At 44.7% G+C, this 19,263-nt stretch overlaps 1 non-coding gene across 1 annotated transcript; it reads left to right on the top strand.

The window, feature by feature from the left end:
* The first annotated feature begins 16,043 nt into the window (after positions 1-16,043).
* On the top strand, positions 16,044-16,182 carry LOC136313788 (small nucleolar RNA SNORA36 family). The gene has a single exon (XR_010727223.1). It is a non-coding gene; the product is annotated as a small nucleolar RNA SNORA36 family (small nucleolar RNA).
* Positions 16,183-19,263: the final 3,081 nt, after the last annotated feature.

Raw genomic sequence — 19,263 nt, 5'->3', positions numbered from 1 at the left:
CACTATGTGTTATGTATATTTATTTAACTTAGCTAATCTATTCACCTTCTTTGATTCCATCCCCTCTTCCTCCTCCCTCTGACAGCCATTCGTGGGTTCCCTGTGATCCTGCCTCTGTTTCTGTTTCATTCCTCAGTTTATTGTGTTCATTAGATTGCACATATAAGTGAGATCATACGATGTTTGTCTTTCTTTTTTATCCACTCATCCACTGATGGACATTTGAGCTGTGTCCAAATCTTGGATTGTAAAAAATGCTGCAATGAATATGGGAGTGCATATCTTCTTTTGAATCAGTGTTTTGGAATTCTTAGGATATATTCCTAGAAGTGGGATAGCTGGAATAGAAAGCAGTTCCATTTTTTATTTTATTTATTTATTTTTTTAGGAAACACCATACTGTTTTCCACAGTGACTGCAGAAGTCTGAGTTCCCACGAGCAGTGGAAGGGGGTTCCCTTTTCTCCACACCCTTGCCAGTACTTGCTGTTTGTTGATTTGTTAATGAAAGCCATTTGCCCATTTTTTTTATCGAATTGTTTACCTTCCTGGTGTTGAATTGTTTTCTTTTGTTTTTAGATTCTATTTATTGATTTTTGGAGAGAGGAGGAGAGAGGGAGAAAGACATTGAAAGAGAGGAAGAGTGAGAAAGAGGGGGGGAGAAGCAGGAAGCATCTACTCATAGTAGTTGCTTCCTATATGTGCCTTGACCAGGCAAGCCCAGGAATTTGAACCAGTGACCTCAGCGTTACAGGTTGATGCTTTATTCACTGCACCATCACAGGTCAGGCTTTTTTTCTCTCTCTTTTTCTGAAGTTGGAAACGGGGAGGCAGCCAGACAGACTACCGCATGTGCCCAACTGGGATCCACCTGGCATGCCCACCAGGGGGCGATGCTCTGCCCATCTTGGGGCGTCGCTCTGCCGCAATCAGAGCCATTCTAGTGCCTGAAGCAGAAGCCATGGAGTCATCCTCAGTGCCCGGGCCAACTTTGCTCCAATGGAGCCTTGGCTGCGGGAGGGGAAGAAGAGGGGGAGGGGTGGAGAAGCACCCATCTGTGTGCTCTGGCTGGGAATCGAACCCGGGACTCCCACACGCCAGGCTGATGCTCTACCACTGAGCCAATCGGCCAGGGCCAGGTCAGGCTTTTTTAAAAAAATTAATAAATGATTTTTATTTACTGATTTCAGTGAGAGAGGAAGGGAGAGAGAAAGAGACAGAAATGGCCCTGGCCGGTTGGCTCAGCGGTAGAGCGTCGGCCTAGCGTGCGGAGGACCCAGGTTCGATTCCCGGCCAGGGCACACAGGAGAAGCGCCCATTTGCTTCTCCACCCCTCCACCGCGCTTTCCTCTCTGTCTCTCTCTTCCCCTCCCGCAGCCAAGGCTCCATTGGAGCAAAGATGGCCCGGGCGCTGGGGATGGCTCTGTGGCCTCTGCCTCAGGCGCTAGAGTGGCTCTGGTCGCAACATGGCGACGCCCAGGATGGGCAGAGCATCGCCCCCTGGTGGGCAGAGCGTCGCCCCATGGTGGGCGTGCCGGGTGGATCCCGGTCGGGCGCATGTGGGAGTCTGTCTGACTGTCTCTCCCTGTTTCCAGCTTCAGAAAAATGAAAAAGAAAAAAAAAAAAAAAAAAAAAGAGAGAGACAGAAATGTCGATCGGTTTCTGTATGTGCCTTGAATGGAGATCGAACTGGTAACCTCTGCACTTCAGGACGATGCTCTAACCAACCAAGTTCTCTGGCCAGGGCATGGTGGTGAGTTTGATAAGATCATTATAAATTTTAGTTATTAACCCCTTATCAGACGTATCAGCCAAATGTCTTGTCCCGTTGAGTGGGCTTTTTATTTTGTTAATGGTGTCTTTTGCTCTGCAAAAGCTTTTTTAAAAAATTTTCATTCATTTTATAGAGAAAGAGAGAAAGGGGAAGAAGCAGAAAGCATCAACTCCCATATGTGCCTTGACCAGGCAAGTCTCAGGTTTTGAACCAGTGACCTCAGCATTCCAGGTCGATGCTTTACGCATTGCACCACCACAGGTAAGGCTGCAAAAGCTTTTTAGTTTAATATAAACAACTACAGCCTGACCAGGTGGTGACGCAGTGGATAGGGCGTCAGACTGGGATGCGGAAGACCCAGGTTTGAGACCCTGAGGTCGCCAGCTTGAGCACGGGCTCATCTGGTTTGAGCAAGGCTCACCAGCTTGGACCCAAGGTCGCTGGCTCAAGCAAGGGATTACTCGGTCTGCTGAAACCCCATGGTCAAGGCATATATGAGAAAGCAATCAATGAACAACTAAGGTGTTGCAGCAAAAAACTAATCATTGATGCTTCTCATCTCCCTCCGTTCCTGTCTGTCTGTTCCTAACTATCCCTCTCTCTGACTCTCTCTGTCTCTGTAAAAAAAATAAATAAAAAATAAATAAATAAACAGCTACTTTTTTTGTGACAGAGACAGAGAGAGAGAAGAACAGATGGGGACAGACAGGAAGGGAGAGAGATGAGAATCGATTCTTCACTGTGGCACCTTAGTCATTCATTGATTGCTTTTTCATATGTTCCTGGATGTGGGGGGGGGGGTGCTACAGCACAGTTAGTGACCCCTTGCTTAAGCCAGCAACCTTGGGCTCAAGCCAGTGACCTTGGCCTTCAAGCCAGAGACCATGGGATTATGTCTATTGTGATAAGGTGCCAAGGAACTATAAAATTTAGCATTAGCAACGCCATTTTAAAGAGGAAAAGTCAGGCCTTTTACCCCCTCCTTTCTGTGGAGAAAGGAAAGAGAAGAATTCAGGAGCTTCCTACTAGGACACCTAGTCATAGTTTAGCTAATTCCTAGAATTCTCTGAAAGGTTGCCTGGGACCACTTGCCACACAGAGCAAAGAAGATAGAACTTATCTGAAAACCCCTTTCCTTTCATTTTCTTAAAAGCCTTTAGAAAAGAATGTTTATGTACCTTAATCAAGAATTCCTATACTCGAACTTACCCTAAAGTCATAAGAGGCCTGACCTGTGGTGGCGCAGTGGATAAAGCATAGACCTGGAAATGCTGAGGTCGCTGGTTTGAAACCCTGGGCTTGACTGGTCAAGGCACATATGGGAGTTGATGCTTCCAGCTCCTCCCCCCTTCTCTCTCTCTGTCTCTCTCTCTCCTCTCTAAAAATGAATAACTAAAATAAAAAAAAAATAATAAAAACAAAAAAATTAAAAATAAATAAATAAATAAAAAATAAAGTCATAAGAGTGATGAATACCTCTGAACAAAGGGATCACAAGCCCTACCTTACCCAGCCCAACCGGTATGTGATCTTGTCTATAAAAGCAGGCCTCTGAACTGTGGCAGGGCAGCAGGTTTTGGGTTTGTCTTAAACCCCTGTAGTCACTGGCCAATAAACTCCTCAAAAATTCATCTGGACTTGGTGTCTTTGGGGAACTCGCTGGTCACTTTACAACACTGTGATTCCACAATCAAGACAGCGACCCCACGCTCAAGCTGGCGACCTTGGGGTTTCAATCTGGGTCTTCTGCATCCCAGTCCAACGCTTTATCCACTGTGCCACTGTCTGGTCAAGCAAAACAACTACATCATTTTGTGTGTGTGTGTGTGTGTGTGTGTATGTGCGTGTGTGTGTGTGTGTCAGAGAGAGACAGATAAGGACAGACAGACAGGAAGGGAGAGAGATGAGAAGCATCAATTCTTTGTTGTGGCTCCTTAATTGTTCATTGATTGCTTTCTCATATGTGCCTTGATGGGGGTGGGATGGGGGTACGGTGGGGGGGGCTACAGCAGACCAAGTGACCCCTTGCTCAAGCCAGCGACCTTGGGCTCAAGCTGGTGAGCCTTGCTCAAACCAGATGAGCCCGTGCTCAAGCCAGCAACCTCGGGGTCTGGAACCTGGGTCCTCCGCATCCCAGTCCGACGCTCTATTCACTGTGCCACTGCCTGGTCAGGCACAACTACATCATTTTTAATTGCCAGTATCATAAACTGTTTTTCCAAAAATAGTATAGGTTCTCAAAGAGGAATTTTTAGTAAATTTCCCTGAATTCCATTTCATTATGAAAAGAATCTGAGACATCTTGTTTTTATCTGGCATCTATCATGAGAACTAAGAAAAGAAATTCAAATGTCTTCACTTTACAAAGCAGGGGAGGGACTTCAGCTAGTGTTACATGGTTTGGCAGGCAAACAGTCTGCTCAGTGTATGTGTGATTTGAGGTATATCCCCCAGTTCTGGTTCATCACCTCAGTGTTCTCACCCACAAACTGGGATGATGGGGAACAGTTGTATCATGTATCTTTAAAAGGTGGTTAAGTGAAGCATAACTTAGAATAAAAATTAGGACAGAAGCTTGACCTGTGGTGGCACAGTGGATGAAGTTTTGACCTGGAATGCTAAAGGTCACCTGTTCAAGCCCTGGGCTTGCCCAGTCAAGGAACATATGAGAAGTACCTGCTGTGAGTTGATGCTTCCCACTCCTTGTCCCCCCTTCTCTCTCTCTCTCGCTCTAAAGAAAAAATCAATAAATAAAAAGTTTAAAAAATATTGGGATAGAAGAGAGGTAGAACTACTTCACACCTGTTATATTGGCTATTATCAACAAGAAAGGTAAAAACAAGTATTGGAGACTCTGTGGATAAAAAGGAACTGGTGGTTGAGTGTAAACTAGTACAACCATTATAGAAGAAAGTATAGTATAATAGTTCCTCAAAAATTAAGACTACAGTTACCATATGACCCAGCAATCCCTTTGCTGGATATCTATTTACTCAGAACACTTGAAAATATTCGTACGTAAAGACACACGCCTTCCCATGTTCATTGCAGCATTATTCACAGTGGCCAAGACATGGAAACAACCAATGTCCCCTTTGATAGAGGATTGGATAAAGAAGATGTGGCACATATATACAATAGAAGACTACTCAGCCATAAGAGATGATGACAGCCTGACCAGATGGTGGAGCAGTGGAGCAGGCGTCGGACTGGGACACAGAGGACCCAGGTTTGAAACCCTACGGTCACCAGCTTGAGTGCGGGGTCACTGGCTTGTGCCCAAAGGTCCTGGCTTGATCCCAAGGCTGCTGGCTTGAGCAATGTGTCACTTGCTCTGCTGTAGTCCCCCGGTCAAGGCACATATGACAAAGCAATCAATGAACAACCAAGGTGCTGCAATGAAGAATTGATGCTTCTCATCTCTCTCTCTTCCTGTCTGTCCTTCTCTGTCCTCCTCTCTGACTCTCTCACTGTCTCTGTCAAAAAAAAGGAGCCTGACCTACGGTGGCACACAGTGGATAAAAGTGTTGGCCTGGAATGTTGAGGTCGCCAGTTCAAAACCCTGGGCTTGCCTGGTCAAGGCACATATGGGAGCTGATGCATCCTGCTCCTCCCCTCTTCTCTCTCTCAAAAAATGAATAGCCCTGGCCGGTTGGCTCAGCGGTAGAGCGTCGGCCTAGCGTGCGGAGGACCTGGGTTCGATTCCCGGCCAGGGCACACAGGAGAAGCGCCCATTTGCTTCTCTACCCCTCCGCCGCGCCTTCCTCTCTGTCTCTCTCTTCCCCTCCCGCAGCCAAGGCTCCATTGGAGCAAAGATGGCCCGGGCGCTGGGGATGGCTCTGTGGCCTTTGCCTCAGGCGCTAGAGTGGCTCTGGTCGCAACATGGCGACGCCCAGGATGGGCAGAGCGTCGCCCCCTGGTGGGCGTGCCGGGTGGATCCCGGTCGGGCGCATGTGGGAGTCTGTCTGACTGTCTCTCCCCGTTTCCAGCTTCAGAAAAATGAAAAGAAAAAAAAAATGAATAAATAAAATCTAAAAAAGAAAAGAGATAATGACATATTGCCATTTACGACAACCTTGAGATAGACCTTGAGAACATTATACTAAGTGAAATAAATAAATCAGAAAAAGTTAAGAACTAGATGATTTCACACATAGGTGGGATATAAAACTGAGACTCATGGACATAGATAAAACTGAAGTGGTTACATGGGGGAAGAAATAGGGGGCAGGGAGTAAAGAGGGACAAATATACAGTGTCAGAAAAGAAGCTGACTTTGAGTGATGGGCACACAACACAATCAATAGTTCAAATGCTCTAGAGATGTTCACCTGAAACCTATGTACTCTTATTGATCAATATCACGCCATTAAATTTAATTTCTACATTCAAAAGAAAGAAAGAAGAAGCCCTGGCCAGTTGGCTCAGTGGTAGAGCATCGGCCCAGCATGTGGATGTCCCAGGTTCAATTCCCAGTCAGGACACACAGGAGAAGCACTCATCTGCTTCTCCACCCCTCCCCCTCTCCTTCCTCTCTATCTCTCACTTCCCCTCCCACAGCCAAGGCTCCATTGGAGCAAACTTGGCCTGGGTACTGAGGACGGCTCCATGGCCTCCGGCTCAGGTGCTAGAATGGCTCCAGTTGCAATAGAGCAACCCCCAGAAGAGCAGAGCATCGCCCCCTAATTGGCTTGCTGGGTGGATCCTGGTTGGGCACATGTGGGAATCTGTCTCTCTGACTCCCACTTCTAACTTCAGAAAGAGAAAAAAAAGAAAAAAAAGAAAGGAGCAATACTGAGATAAGATTTTACAAAGTGCTTTTTTTATTTTTTGGTTTGTATTTTTTTTTTACAGAGACAGAGAGAAGGATAGATAGGGACAGACAGACAGGAAGGGACAAAGATAAGAAGCATCAATTCTTCATTGCGGCACCTTAGTTTCTCATCAATTGCTTTCTCATATGTGCCTTGGCTGTAGGGCTACAGAAGACTGAGTAACCCCTTGCTTGACCCAGCGACCTTGGGTCCAAGCTGGTGAGCTTTGCTCAAACCAGATGAGCCCATGCTCAAGTTGGTGACCCCGGGGTCTCAAACCTGGGTCCTCTACATCCCATCACATGGTATTTTGTTTCACTATGGTTACATATTTCCAGATAACAGTTAATTCATATCTATAAGCTACAAATCAGGTGGTAAGTCACTCAAAGTACAGATATACAATAACTTGAATAGCAATAACAATATCAGTACAAACTTCTAAAAGATTAGTACTAATTAATAACTCTACCTTACTGTTGCTGTGAGTCAGGGGCGCAGAGAGAGAGATCAGCAGACGAAATCATCAAGGACTAGCAAAGGACCACCGCTTGCTCAGGCAAATGGCCTTGAGTTCATGCAGTGTCCTAATTTTTCTCACAAGACTTCAAAAGGCTTGCTTATTAAGAAATTGTCATAACATCAAGAGTAACTTTTGCTTAAAGATATATAGAGTGCACCTGCAAGATAGCTTAGTAGCAACATAATATCAGAAGGCATTAATTGCTATTGCTTCTATGGATCCCCCCACATTCCTCTCATTATCTGAAGGGAAAACCTGGGAAAGTACATAAATCTCATGAGAATGTCTCACTGAGAAAGCCCAGCAACTGCCTTCAGTCACAAAACAAGTCTCTTAGCAAAACATTCTTTTCTTGCTGACTGCGCTCCCATTGAAGGCCACGCAGCGGGCCACTCCACTCCACTTTACCTAAGATTCTATTGTTTAGTCAAATTTTATTTATTTACTATATTCATACACTAGTTAAGTTCTAACTATATTCTTCTCAGAGTGTTCCACCACCTGCAGGTCAAGTATGCAAAAAGAAAGGAAAGTTTCTCTACTCTATCACATGAAAAGGCTAGGGAGGAAAAATGATGAATTAAGTGAAGGCCGAAAGGTGCTCTGTGCATAGCCACTGCCTCCTACCCATTCACAAGTCACAATCTATTCTTTCTAACATGATTAATAAGAAGAAATTCTCCTACAAACTTAACCCTTTATGAGGGATATCATAGCCAGCCTCTTATGTTTATGAGCCCAGTTCAAGGGGCTTACAGGCTTTTCTGTGGAACTCACACCCTCTGTCTCATTTCCAAAGAAATTACTACGAATCTACAGGGAAAGCACGGTACTATTATCCCTGTGCCATAAATAATAGCACACACCCAGAAAAGGGGGGATATAAGGCCAGATTAATTCAAAAAGTCAAAGGGGGAAGTATCGTTGTGCCTTTCCTTTGCGGTGACTTTGTCAACCCGCAGCCATTGGTCTTCACTGTAGTGACTTTGTCAACCAGCAGCTGTTGGTCTTCTCTGCTATGACTTTGTCAATCAGCAGTTTTGTTTTGTTTTCTTTTGGGGGCTCGTCCGGGATCAATCAGCAGTTTTTGATCTTCTTCTGCTGTGACCTTGTCAGCCAACAGTTGTGGGTCTTCTCCTGCTGTGACCTTGTCAGCCAGCAGTTGTTGATCGGCTCCCGACACCTTTACATATGGGAAACATTTCAGCTGGGCAAGATGGCACTTAATAGTTACTGCTAGGAACAGCACAAGACAGGGGTGGCTCTGACCCTGCAGCTTAGACTTTAGACTTTCAACTGTTATTTCAAGAAGTTTAATAAAGAGTTTTAGTGTGGATATAAGCACCACAGCTGGACTGAATAGCATTTTTTTTAGTGTAGAATAAAACTTGAAATTAGATTCTTCTTACATTTTTTATTGTAATAAAATCCATTTTCATGGGCTAGGTTAGTTGATCCTCTCCTGTTTGCAGGGACTGAACCCCATATACCAAATCTCTATTAGGTTCCTCTCTCTCATTCTTACACCATGACATTTCAACCCTGTACTTTTTACAGTTGTTATTCTGGATATATGTATATTAGCAGAAGAATTGCCCATTCTCTCAATAATCCTAACAGAAATGTATGTGTAATTTCATAATCTTGGGCCATAGAATCAAATGGTGACTTTCTTCAAAACCTTTTGTCTATTTAAGCAGAAAAGGTTGGCTTCTAGGAAACAAAAACTGTCTATTTATTTTAAAAAAAATTATTTTTTTTTTAAGAGACAGAGAAAGTCAGAGAGAGGGATAGACAGGGACAGACAGACAGGAACGGAGAGATGAGAAGCATCAATCATCAGTCTTTCATTGCACATTGCGACACCTTAGTTTTTCATTGATTGCTTTCTCATATGTGCCTTGACCATGGGCCTTCAGCAGACCGAGTAACCCCTTGCTCGAGCCAGCAACCTTGGGTCCAAGTTGGTGAGCTTTTGATCAAACCAGATGAGCCCATGTTCAAGCTGGTGACTTCGGGGTCTCGAACCTGGGTCCTTGGCATCCCAGTCCGATGCTCTATTCACTGCGCCACTGCCTGGTCAGGCTGTCTGCTATTTATTAAAGACTATTTCTAACAAACCCTTAATAATTTAAAACAAGAGTACTGCTGAAACAATGTTGAATGCCGAGGAAAATGAGAAGCTTGTACACCACAGCTTTGGTTTTTCACGGTGATCTGCTGATGGCTGGACGCCTCAGGCAACTGAGCGTTAAACAGGACTAAGACTTAAAACAGAAACAATTGTGGTTTAAAGCAGTGGTCCCAACCTTTTCTGGGCCACGGACCGGTTTTAATGTCAGAAAATATTTTCACGAACCAGCCTTTAGGGTGGGACAGATAAATGTATCACGTGACCGAGACAAGTGTAAAGAGTGAGTCTTAGATGGATTTAACAGAGGGAATCTGGTCATTTTTAAAAAATAAAACATCGTTCAGACTTAAATATATATAAAACAGAAATAATGTATGTTATTTATTCTTTCTCTGTGGATCGGTACCAAATGGCCCACGGACTGGTACCAGTCCGCGGCCCGGGGGTTGGGAACCACTGGTTTAAAGGGCTAGCTTTAGAATGACAGAATTCTCCTTTTATTCAAAGTTCCAGTTCTCATGGTGATGGTTGGTTGACTAGTTCTCTTCTGAAAAGTGGCTCAAAGGTTAAGCCAGTGGTCCCCACTACGACCCGCAGACCACATGTGGCCCCCTGAGGCCATTTATCCGGCCCCCGCCGCACTTCCGGAAGGGGCACCTCTTTCATTGGTGGTCAGTGAGAGGAGCACAGGATGCATCCGCAGTGGAGTACTATATGTGGCAGCACTGCAAAGTGTGTTGTTGCTTATGTACAGTACTACTTCCGGTGACGCGGGACGCATGCATCAAGGCTCCAGAAGCACGTCATATCACTTGTTACGGCTAGCAGTGACAAATATGGAACCGGACATTGACCATCTCATTAGCCAAAAGCAGGCCCATAGTTCCCATTGAAATATTGGTCAGTTTGTTGATTTAAATTTACTTGTTCTTTAATTTAAATATTGTATTTGGTCCCATTTTGTTTTTTTACTTTAAAATAAGATATGTGCAGTATGCATAGGGATTTGTTCATAGTTTATTTTCATTCTTTTTTTATTTTTTATAATTTATTTATTTTTTACATTTTATTTATTCATTTTTTTTAGAGAGAGAAGACACAGAGAGAAAAAGAGACACAGAAAGGAAAGAGATAGAAAGAACAGAGGGAGGAGCTGGAAGCATCAACTCCCATATGTGCCTTGACCAGGCAAGCCTGGGGTTTTGAACCGGCGACCTCAGCATTTCAGGTCAACGCTTTTACCCACTGCGCCACCACAGGTCAGGCCATAGTTTTTTTTATAGTCTGGCCCTCCAATGGTCTGAGGGACAGGGAACTGGCCCCCTGTGTAAAAAGTTTGAGGACCCCTGGGTTAAGCATTCACCTCCTGGAAACATTCCCAACAGTCAGGTAAATGCGCCCTGAGTGCAAAAAGCCTAGTATAAATAACATATGGATTTGGAAAATGGCTACAAGTGTAGCCCAAGGCATTAAGAATGAGGTAAACCAGGTTTTAATTAAATATTTATGTTCTAGTCAGAAAAGGCAAGCAGTCTTTGTGCTGGCTTTCAACAGGTCTATATATCTAAGAAAGAAAATGAATGGATATTAAATATTTATTCTTTATAGTATATTAGTAGATTCTGCTCTTTCCCAGCCTGAAGGAAGATAAAAAGGTTTGAGATAATTGGTGAGCTGCTTTTAGACTGGGAGGCCAGGTTCAACTAGGAAACTCTAAGGTTTTATTGAGGCGAGATAATATGAAATATTAAAGCCCTTTACCATTTATCTGGGGACCATGATGAATAACTTTGGAGTTTTTTGGCTGTATTTTCTTACCTTTAGAATAGGTAAAATCACATGACCATTTTTTTGGTTTGTTTGCTGAAGCATAGACTAATAACTGCTCTATCAATTTTCCATACTCTGATATGACCCTTCAAAGGAGAATTGTCATAGCAAACTAATCCCAAGATTAGTTTTTGGTTTACCTGGCAATGGAAAAATTAGAATGGTCATGAACCAGATCAGGCCCACTCCTCATATTTTGTCTCTTTAAATGTGAAGAAGTCTTCAAAAAGTTTTGAATTCGGCCTGACCTGTGGTGGCGCAGTGGATAAAGCATTGACCTGGAAATGCTGAGGTCGCTGGTTCGAAACCCTGGGCTTGCCTGGTCAAGGCACATATGGGAGTTGATGCTTCCAGCTCCTCCCCCCTTCTCTCTCCTCTGTCTCTTTCCTCTCTAAAAATGAATAAATAAAATAAAAAAAATTAAAAAAAAAAGTTTTGAATTCTAAGATCAGTATTGTAATAACTATTTAGTAGCTTCTTGAAGATCACATTTAAAGTTGTTCCTAGTGCTTCATGAAGTTCCATTTACCTGAATTGCTAGCAACAGTACAGTATCATTTTTGGACCACATGCATAGGTAATCAAAAGTGAAATATGTACCTGACTTACTAGGTCAGAGAATTTTTAGGGCAAAGGCTATGAAAATACAAATAAATGCTAATTAAAAAATGTCTGTGGAAAAAGTTCAATTCTGAAGTTAAATTAATCCCCCAAATTTGAGAACCTAGATGTTGGACAGATAAAATATATTATGCTCACTTTGTTAAAGATGGCGCTGCCCACGTGAAAGCCTGTTGCCCAGGTGATGATATTAGTTGCCCTTCTTGCTTGGGATGGGCATGATTATATTACTGTGTGTTGGGGGCAGGCTGTGGGCAGGTAGGATCCTTGTAGCCTGGGGCTTGGTTTTAGGACTAAGCCTTTTCCACCCTTTTTGATGTGGGGTGGTGCACTCTCATGAGGAACCCCATTATGCCTCAGATAAGTGACTTTGTATCAGAGACTTCCTTGTTTGTATATTGGATTAAAGGTTTTTATTTCTACACTATACAATGGGGGCAGACCAGGAGCTTGCTTTTTCACGGTTCCTGAGATTAGCATCAGAGAAAGGAGAGCAGAAAAAGGCCAGGTGGAGGAGACCAGGAGAAGCAGCCAAGATGGTGGAGTGCTGAGTGAGAAGCCAGTTTGTGCAGAGTTTGTGCAGGGAGAAGGAAGGAGATGGGGAACAGAGGTGAATAAGTCTGGTGAGCTAGAGACCTTAGATTCTAGGAAACTGGGATAAGTCAGTGGCTTTGTGAGCCCTGAATGAGTGGGTTTTGGAGCCCAGTGTGTGTTTTTGCTTGTCCGCCGGGTGCAAGCTAGGATTAAAGATGATGGCCCACCAGTTTTTGGTTCCGTTGTTTCTTTACCGACTGTCCGAATCCAATGCAAACCTGCATGGGCCAGGCTGCTGTGATGATGGTAGCTTTGGATACTGACTTTACATTTGGCGTAGTCTGTGGCAAGATTCGATACAGATGAGTATGGAGCCACCTTTGAGTGATGGAGTAGAGGACTGGCTACTGTTACGGTTCCCCATGGCTGTCCTTTTGGGGACCGTAGGCTGGCTGACTTTTATAGCCATTCGTGAGGAAACCGAGAGCTCTGTGGAAGAGGCTGCCTGGGACCTGAAAACCGAGCAGTGTAAGGAACTAGAGCAAACGTGGGAGAAAGAGATGCCCACCCTGGAGCTGAAGCAAGCACAGGAGGAGGCCGACCAGGTTCGTGAGATTTGTTTGGAAATGGAGCAGACGCTGGAGAAGAAATCACAGGATCGTGAGTTGCAGCTTGCTCTGGACTTTGTGGAGAGCCAGCAGCAGCAGGAGGCTGGGGCTGAGGCTGAGGCTGAGGCTGAAGCTGAGGCCTGGTCTGGAGCTGCAAGGTCTGCAGAGAAGAAGGCTGCGGCAGCCTGGGACTCGAGACCGGCAGCGGGAGCTGGTGTTTTCAGTTCCTCTTTGGAGGATGAGGAGACTCGAGCTGGAGTTGCAATACGCAGTCTCCAGAAGATGAGAGCCCAGTAGCAAGGAGTACTTGCTATGTCCTTGGTAGGTCTGTGATTTGGGCACATAGGGGTGAATGCCATCATGCTCTCTGGATCACAGATGGAAATGTTGACTGCCATTGTGTTGGGCAGATAAAATGTATTATGCTCACTTTGTTAGAAAAGGCGCTGCCCACGTGAGGCCGTTGCCCAGGTGATATTAATGTGTGTTGAGAATCCTTGTAGCCTGGGGCTTGGTTTTGGGATTAAGCCTTTCCCACCCTTTTTGATGTGGGGTTGTACAATCCAATCATGCCTCAGAGAAGTGACTTTGTATTAGAGACTTCCCTATTTTGTATATTGGATTAAGAGTTTGGATTTCTACACTATAAAATGGGGACGGAACAAGAGTTTGCGCTCTTGGTTCCTGAGATTATCATTAGAGGAGAGAGCAGAGCAGAGAGCAGAAGGAGGCCACGTGGAGTAGGCCAGGAGAAGCAGCCAAGATGGCGGAGTGCTGAGTGAGATGCCAGTTTGTGTAGAGTTTGTATCTGGGATAAGGAAAGAGATGGGGAACTGAGGAGAATAAGGCTGGTGAGCTAGAAACCTTTGATTCTAGGAAACTCGGATAAGTCAGTAGCTTTGTGAGCACTGAATGTGAGTGGGTCTTGGAGCCCCGTGTGTATTTTTACTTGCCCGCCGGGTGCAAGCTAGGATTAAAGATGACAGCCCATCAGTTTGTGGCTCCGTTGTTTCTTTACCGACTGTCCGAATCCAATGCGAACCTGCATGGGCCAGGCTGCTGTGATAGTGGCCGTGGCTGCTGGCTTTACACATTGTCATGTGCTTCTCCTTGGAACAGTGTAAGACCTGCCAGGGTGGCAGAAATGAGAGGGGTGGCTGACGCCCAATGTGCATGGACTGATTTCCTGGACTACGACCGGAGTGAGCACTGGCTCCTTTGTTGGATGGACTTATGGATCTTGGACAATGTTAAATACCCTGATGGGGGTGGGGGACGACTTTGCTAGGGGCCCTTCTCCTGCCCCGGGGAAGCTTTTCCCATGGCTAGAAAGAAGGCCGCCGACATTTTGCGCTTTTAGCAAAGTGCTCAGAGACTGGTGAAGTGTACCTTTGTAATTGTTAAAATTGTATGATTTGTCATGTATTTGTAATTTGTGTAATGTGCCTAATTTCCTTGCACAGGGATGCCGGTGGTGTAGATTGTGGGTAGTAAAGTGAGCATAGAGTGGATTGTTGGGCAGATAAAATATATTATGCCTACTTTGTTAAAGATGGGGCTGTCCACATGGAAGCCCGTCGCCTAGGTGATTGCTTGGGATGGGTGTGATTGTATTATCAATAATATGTGTTGGGGGCGGGCTGTGGGCAGGCAGGATTCTTGTAGCCTGAGGCTTGGTTTTAGGACTAAGCCTTTCCTACTCTTTTTGATGTAGGGTGGTGCACTCTCATGAGGAATCCCATTATGCCTCAGATAAGTGACTTTGTATCAGAGACTTCCCTATTTTGTATACTGGATTAAAGGTTTTGATTTCTACACTATAAAATGGGAGCAGAGCCCTGGCCGGTTGGCTCAGCGGTAGAGCGTCGGCCTAGCGTGCGGAGGACCCGGGTTCGATTCCCGGCCAGGGCACACAGGAGAAGCGCCCATTTGCTTCTCCACCCCTCCACCGCGCTTTCCTCTCTGTCTCTCTCTCTTCCCCTCCCACAGCCAAGGCTCCATTGGAGCAAAGATGGCCCGGGCGCTGGGGATGGCTCTGTGGCCTCTGCCTCAGGCGCTAGAGTGGCTCTGGTCGCAACATGGCGACGCCCAGGATGGGCAGAGCATCGCCCCCTGGTGGGCAGAGCGTCGCCCCTGGTGGGCGTGCCGGGTGGATCCCGGTCGGGCGCATGCGGGAGTCTGTCTGACTGTCTCTCCCTGTTTCCAGCTTCAGAAAGAAAAAAAAAAAAATTAAAATTAAAAAAAAAAAAATGGGAGCAGAAAGGGAGCTTGCTCTCTTGGTTCCTGAGATTAGCATTAGAGAGGAGAGCAGAGAAAGGCCACGTGGAAAGAGAAGAGAAGCAGCCAAGTTGGCGGAGTGCTGAGTGAGAAGCCAGTTTGTGCAGAGTTTGTGCAGAGAGAAGGAGATGGGGAACAGAGGTGAATAAGTCTGGTGAGCTAGAAACCTTTGATTCTAGGAAACTGGGATAAGTCAGTAGCTTTGTGAGCCCTGAATGAGTGGGTTTTGGAGCCTAGTGTGTGTTTTTACTTGCCCGCTGGGTGCAAGCTAGGATTAAAGATGATGGCCCACCAGTCTTGGGCTCCGTTGTTTCTTTACCGACTGTCCGAATCCAATGCAAACCTGCATGGGCCAGGCTGTTGTGATGATGGCCGCGGATACTGGCTTAACAGGTTCTAAAAGTGGTGAACCGGAAAGCCACCTGCTATCAAAACACTGTAAAACAGTGCCAAGAGCCAAATATTTAAAAGGCGATTGAGACATCTAAACCTAAATTTCATAATATTTTTAAAGTTTAAATACCTTAGTAAAGAATAGATATCTTAAAATATCTGTCCTGAACAGGCAGTGGCACAGTGGATAGAGTGTCGGACTGGAATGTGGAAGGACCCAGGTTCGAGACCCTGAGGTCGCCAGCTTGAGCGCGGGCTCATCTAGTTTGAGCAAAGCTCACCAGCTTGGACCCAAGGTTGCTGGCTTGAGTAAGGTGTCACTATGTCACTAGCTCTGCTGTAGCCTCAGGGTCAAGGCACATATGAGAAAGCAATCAATGAACAACTAAAGAAGTGCCACAATGAAAACTGATGATTGATGCTTCTCATCTCTCTTTGTTCCTGTCTGTCTGTCCCTATCTATCCCTCTCTCTCTCTCTGTCTCTGTAAAAAAAAAAAAAAAAAAAAAAAAAAAATCTGCTTAGGAGATGAGGGAGTTCCAAAGTGTTGAGTTCGGTTCAGGGCAGCTTCCCTGTTCTGTTCATTAAACTTTGGAACTTTGAAACAGGCTAGGGGAGAAGACTGGATAGAATTCAGTTACCCTGCAACTATTCATTTACCTCCCAGCCTACAAAAAAGGAAGGAGGTAAATTTCAATGAGATAAGCCAAAAGACTAGTTACCAAGCAATACCCACAATGATTTTTGTTACCATTTTAGAAGGAAGTTCTCCTGACAGATTCATGCACTTCACAGGAACAAAATCTCCTTTAAAAGTTCCTTTCTTTTTATTTTTCACACTTACTGATTTTAGAGAGAAGAAGGGAGAGGAACAGAAACATCGATTTGTCGTTCCACTTTATGCATCTTTGGTTGATTCTTGGATGTGTGGGGATTGAATTTACAACCTTGGCATATCGGGACGACACTCCAACCAACTGAGCTATCTGGCCAGGGCCCAAAATCTTTTAACACAGGTTCACAACAGCTTAGGATCTCCTATAAAAAAACATAAGGACTCTTTGCCTGACCTGTGGTGGTGAGGTGGATAAAGCATTGACTTGGAATGCTGAGGTGGCCGGTTCAAAACCCTGGGCTTGCCTGGTCAAGGCACATACAACAAGCAATCAATGAACAACTAAAGTGAAGCAACTATGACTTGATGCTTCTTGTTCTCTCCCCTCCTCTCTCTGTAAAATCAATAAATAAAATTTAAAAAAAACAACAAAAAACATAAGGACTCTTTAAAGATTTTATTTATTTGATTTTACAGAGAGGAGAGAGAGAGGATGGGAGTGAGAAGTATCAACTTGCCGGACCTGTGGTGGCGCAGTGGATAAAGCGTCGACCTGGAAATGCTGAGGTCGCCAGTTCGAAACCCTGGGCTTGCCTGGTCAAGGCACATATGGGAGTTGGTGCTTCCAGCTCCTCCCCCCTTCTCTCTCTGTGTCTCTCCTCTCTCTCTGTCTCTCCCTCTCCTCTCTAAAATGAATAAATTTTAAAAAAAGAAGTATCAACTCATAGTTGCTTTACTTTAGTTATTCATTGCTTTGATTGCTTGTCATATGTGCCTTGACCAGGCAAGCGCAGGGTTTTGAAAGGGCAACCTGTGTTCCAGGTCAATGCTCTATCTACTGCACCACCACAGTCCAGGCATAAGGACTCTTTCAAAGCATTGGTTTTGCTCGCTGGTCTTGAGTTTGCATACAAGCAAGAGTACTGCTGGAGCAATACTGAATGCTATGGAAAGCAAGGAGCTTGTGGATGACCACAGCTTTCACTCCTGGTTTTCAGTTTCCTAAAGGGATCTTTACCTACAGACTGCTGGGGATTTCAGGCAACCAAGAGCTAAACATGACCAAGTTCTAAAACAGAAAAACTAACGGTGGAGCTGAATGCTTTTGAATGGTAGGGTTCTTATTTTATTCCAAATCCAGCTTTACTCTGAATTTGATTTCATGCAATTTGAAATTAGGCTGACTCTAATGAAACATATTAAATATATTAGAATGCTTAGATTTTTTTTATTACTATCTGTAAAACATCTGTTAAACCTGCATTTCAGCCCTGCCTAGCTATATGCATCAACTCTAAACTGTAGATTTAGGCTCATCAGATTTCTGAGCTAATCCAAGCTGCCTGAAGTGTTTATCTCACCAATGGCTAGGATATATTACTAGATTGTCCTAAATGGGGTGTAAACCCAAATACTAGCACCTTCAAAGGGCTCTGGTCTTCACTCAAAAGTGGTATAGATGAGCCTCTGTCTTTGCTTCTGGTCTCCATCTAAGTTGTTTGTTGAACTTGGGGCCTGCCTTTGAATCCTGCCTCTGTGGCTGGGGTCCTGACAGTCTATAAAATTCTCTCTTCTTTAGGGCCTGGCCTCTGCCTTCAGGGCCTTACCACTGGATTAGGTCAAGTTCTAATTGATCAATTTCTCTGCAACTAAGATTAGAATCTGCCTGATTTCCAACAATACTGACACAGCCTAGAGAACCACCCTCTTCTCACCCCCTATCTACCCTCTCGCCCCACCAGATTAGACCTGTGGATGGTGAGTCGGCCTATACACAGTAATCTGGGTAGGATATGAGGGAGCAACACAGTTAGGATGACCCCCACGCATCACCGGTCCCACTGGTTACCAATATATTCTTGTTCCCCACCTCAATGGAGCATCCGTTTAGAAACCTATTCAACTCAGCTCAGTTAGATTTGCCACCATTGCCTTGCCCACTCAGCAATTTCTCTATGAGGGCCTAACTACAGAGTCCCGGAAGCTCTCCTTTTGCCCCAAGTAGAAAACACAGCCCCTTTGGTAAAAGCTTCAGACGATGAACTCACTGCCTTGAAGATTAGTCCTTTTAAGATTCAGGCATATGACTAACCCCTGGCTGGAGACACACTGAGAACCTGGAACTGAAATCATAGCCTTTGTGCACAACTCACACATTTTCAAGAGATCCTCCCTTACTGCTTCTGGTGTCTGCCTGATCCCTGCCTTGTCCTTTTCTTGACCTCTCCATGTCAAAGGCTTTGTTGTCTATTGTTTACTTCTCCCCTTGCTGACCATCTCAGTTTTCTTTTCCTCTCAGCCTACAGTCTCAGCCCCTACAGTTCTTGGCCATGCCAGTGGAGAGGCCCCTCTCCACCGACCTGTTCTCCCAAAGAAGCACTAACCACTTTCACAAACTGTGATGTCTGAGCATCCTCCTCACCCAATATCCCGGAGACCACGCTGACCACACACAGACACTCCACATTAGATTAGGTTCAGAATTTGTTTTGTTCAGAATCTGGTACCTCATAAAGGAATTACATAGCCATGTCAGCTTGAGGGTGAGAAGTGAAAATAAACAGAAAAACCTATAATTTATTTTTCTCAGCTTAATTCAGTTGCTTGAGCTGTTATAAACCTTCCTATAAAAAAAACTACCTTAGTTTTTCAAAATGACTATCCTGCAGGTTCTTAGATTTGTATTCATTCATTTATTCAACAAATATGGTTTTTCCAAGGTAGTACTATTTACCCCTAAAGAAAAAGCCCAAGTTGCTCACGATATCTCCAAGACAACTGCTGCTTTTCTTGGTGATTTTTTTTCTTTTTAATCACATATTAAGTAGAGAATTACCTGCTTTGTATGCATTAGTTCAGAAGTTCCTTAAGCATGTTAATCTAAACAGCAGCAGCATTCAGTATCTGGAACTTCTTAGAAAT

Source organism: Saccopteryx bilineata, chromosome 9, assembly GCF_036850765.1.
Source record: "Saccopteryx bilineata isolate mSacBil1 chromosome 9, mSacBil1_pri_phased_curated, whole genome shotgun sequence".
In the NCBI taxonomy this organism is placed as follows: domain Eukaryota; kingdom Metazoa; phylum Chordata; class Mammalia; order Chiroptera; family Emballonuridae; genus Saccopteryx; species Saccopteryx bilineata.
This window is presented reverse-complemented; position numbering and strand designations above follow the sequence as displayed.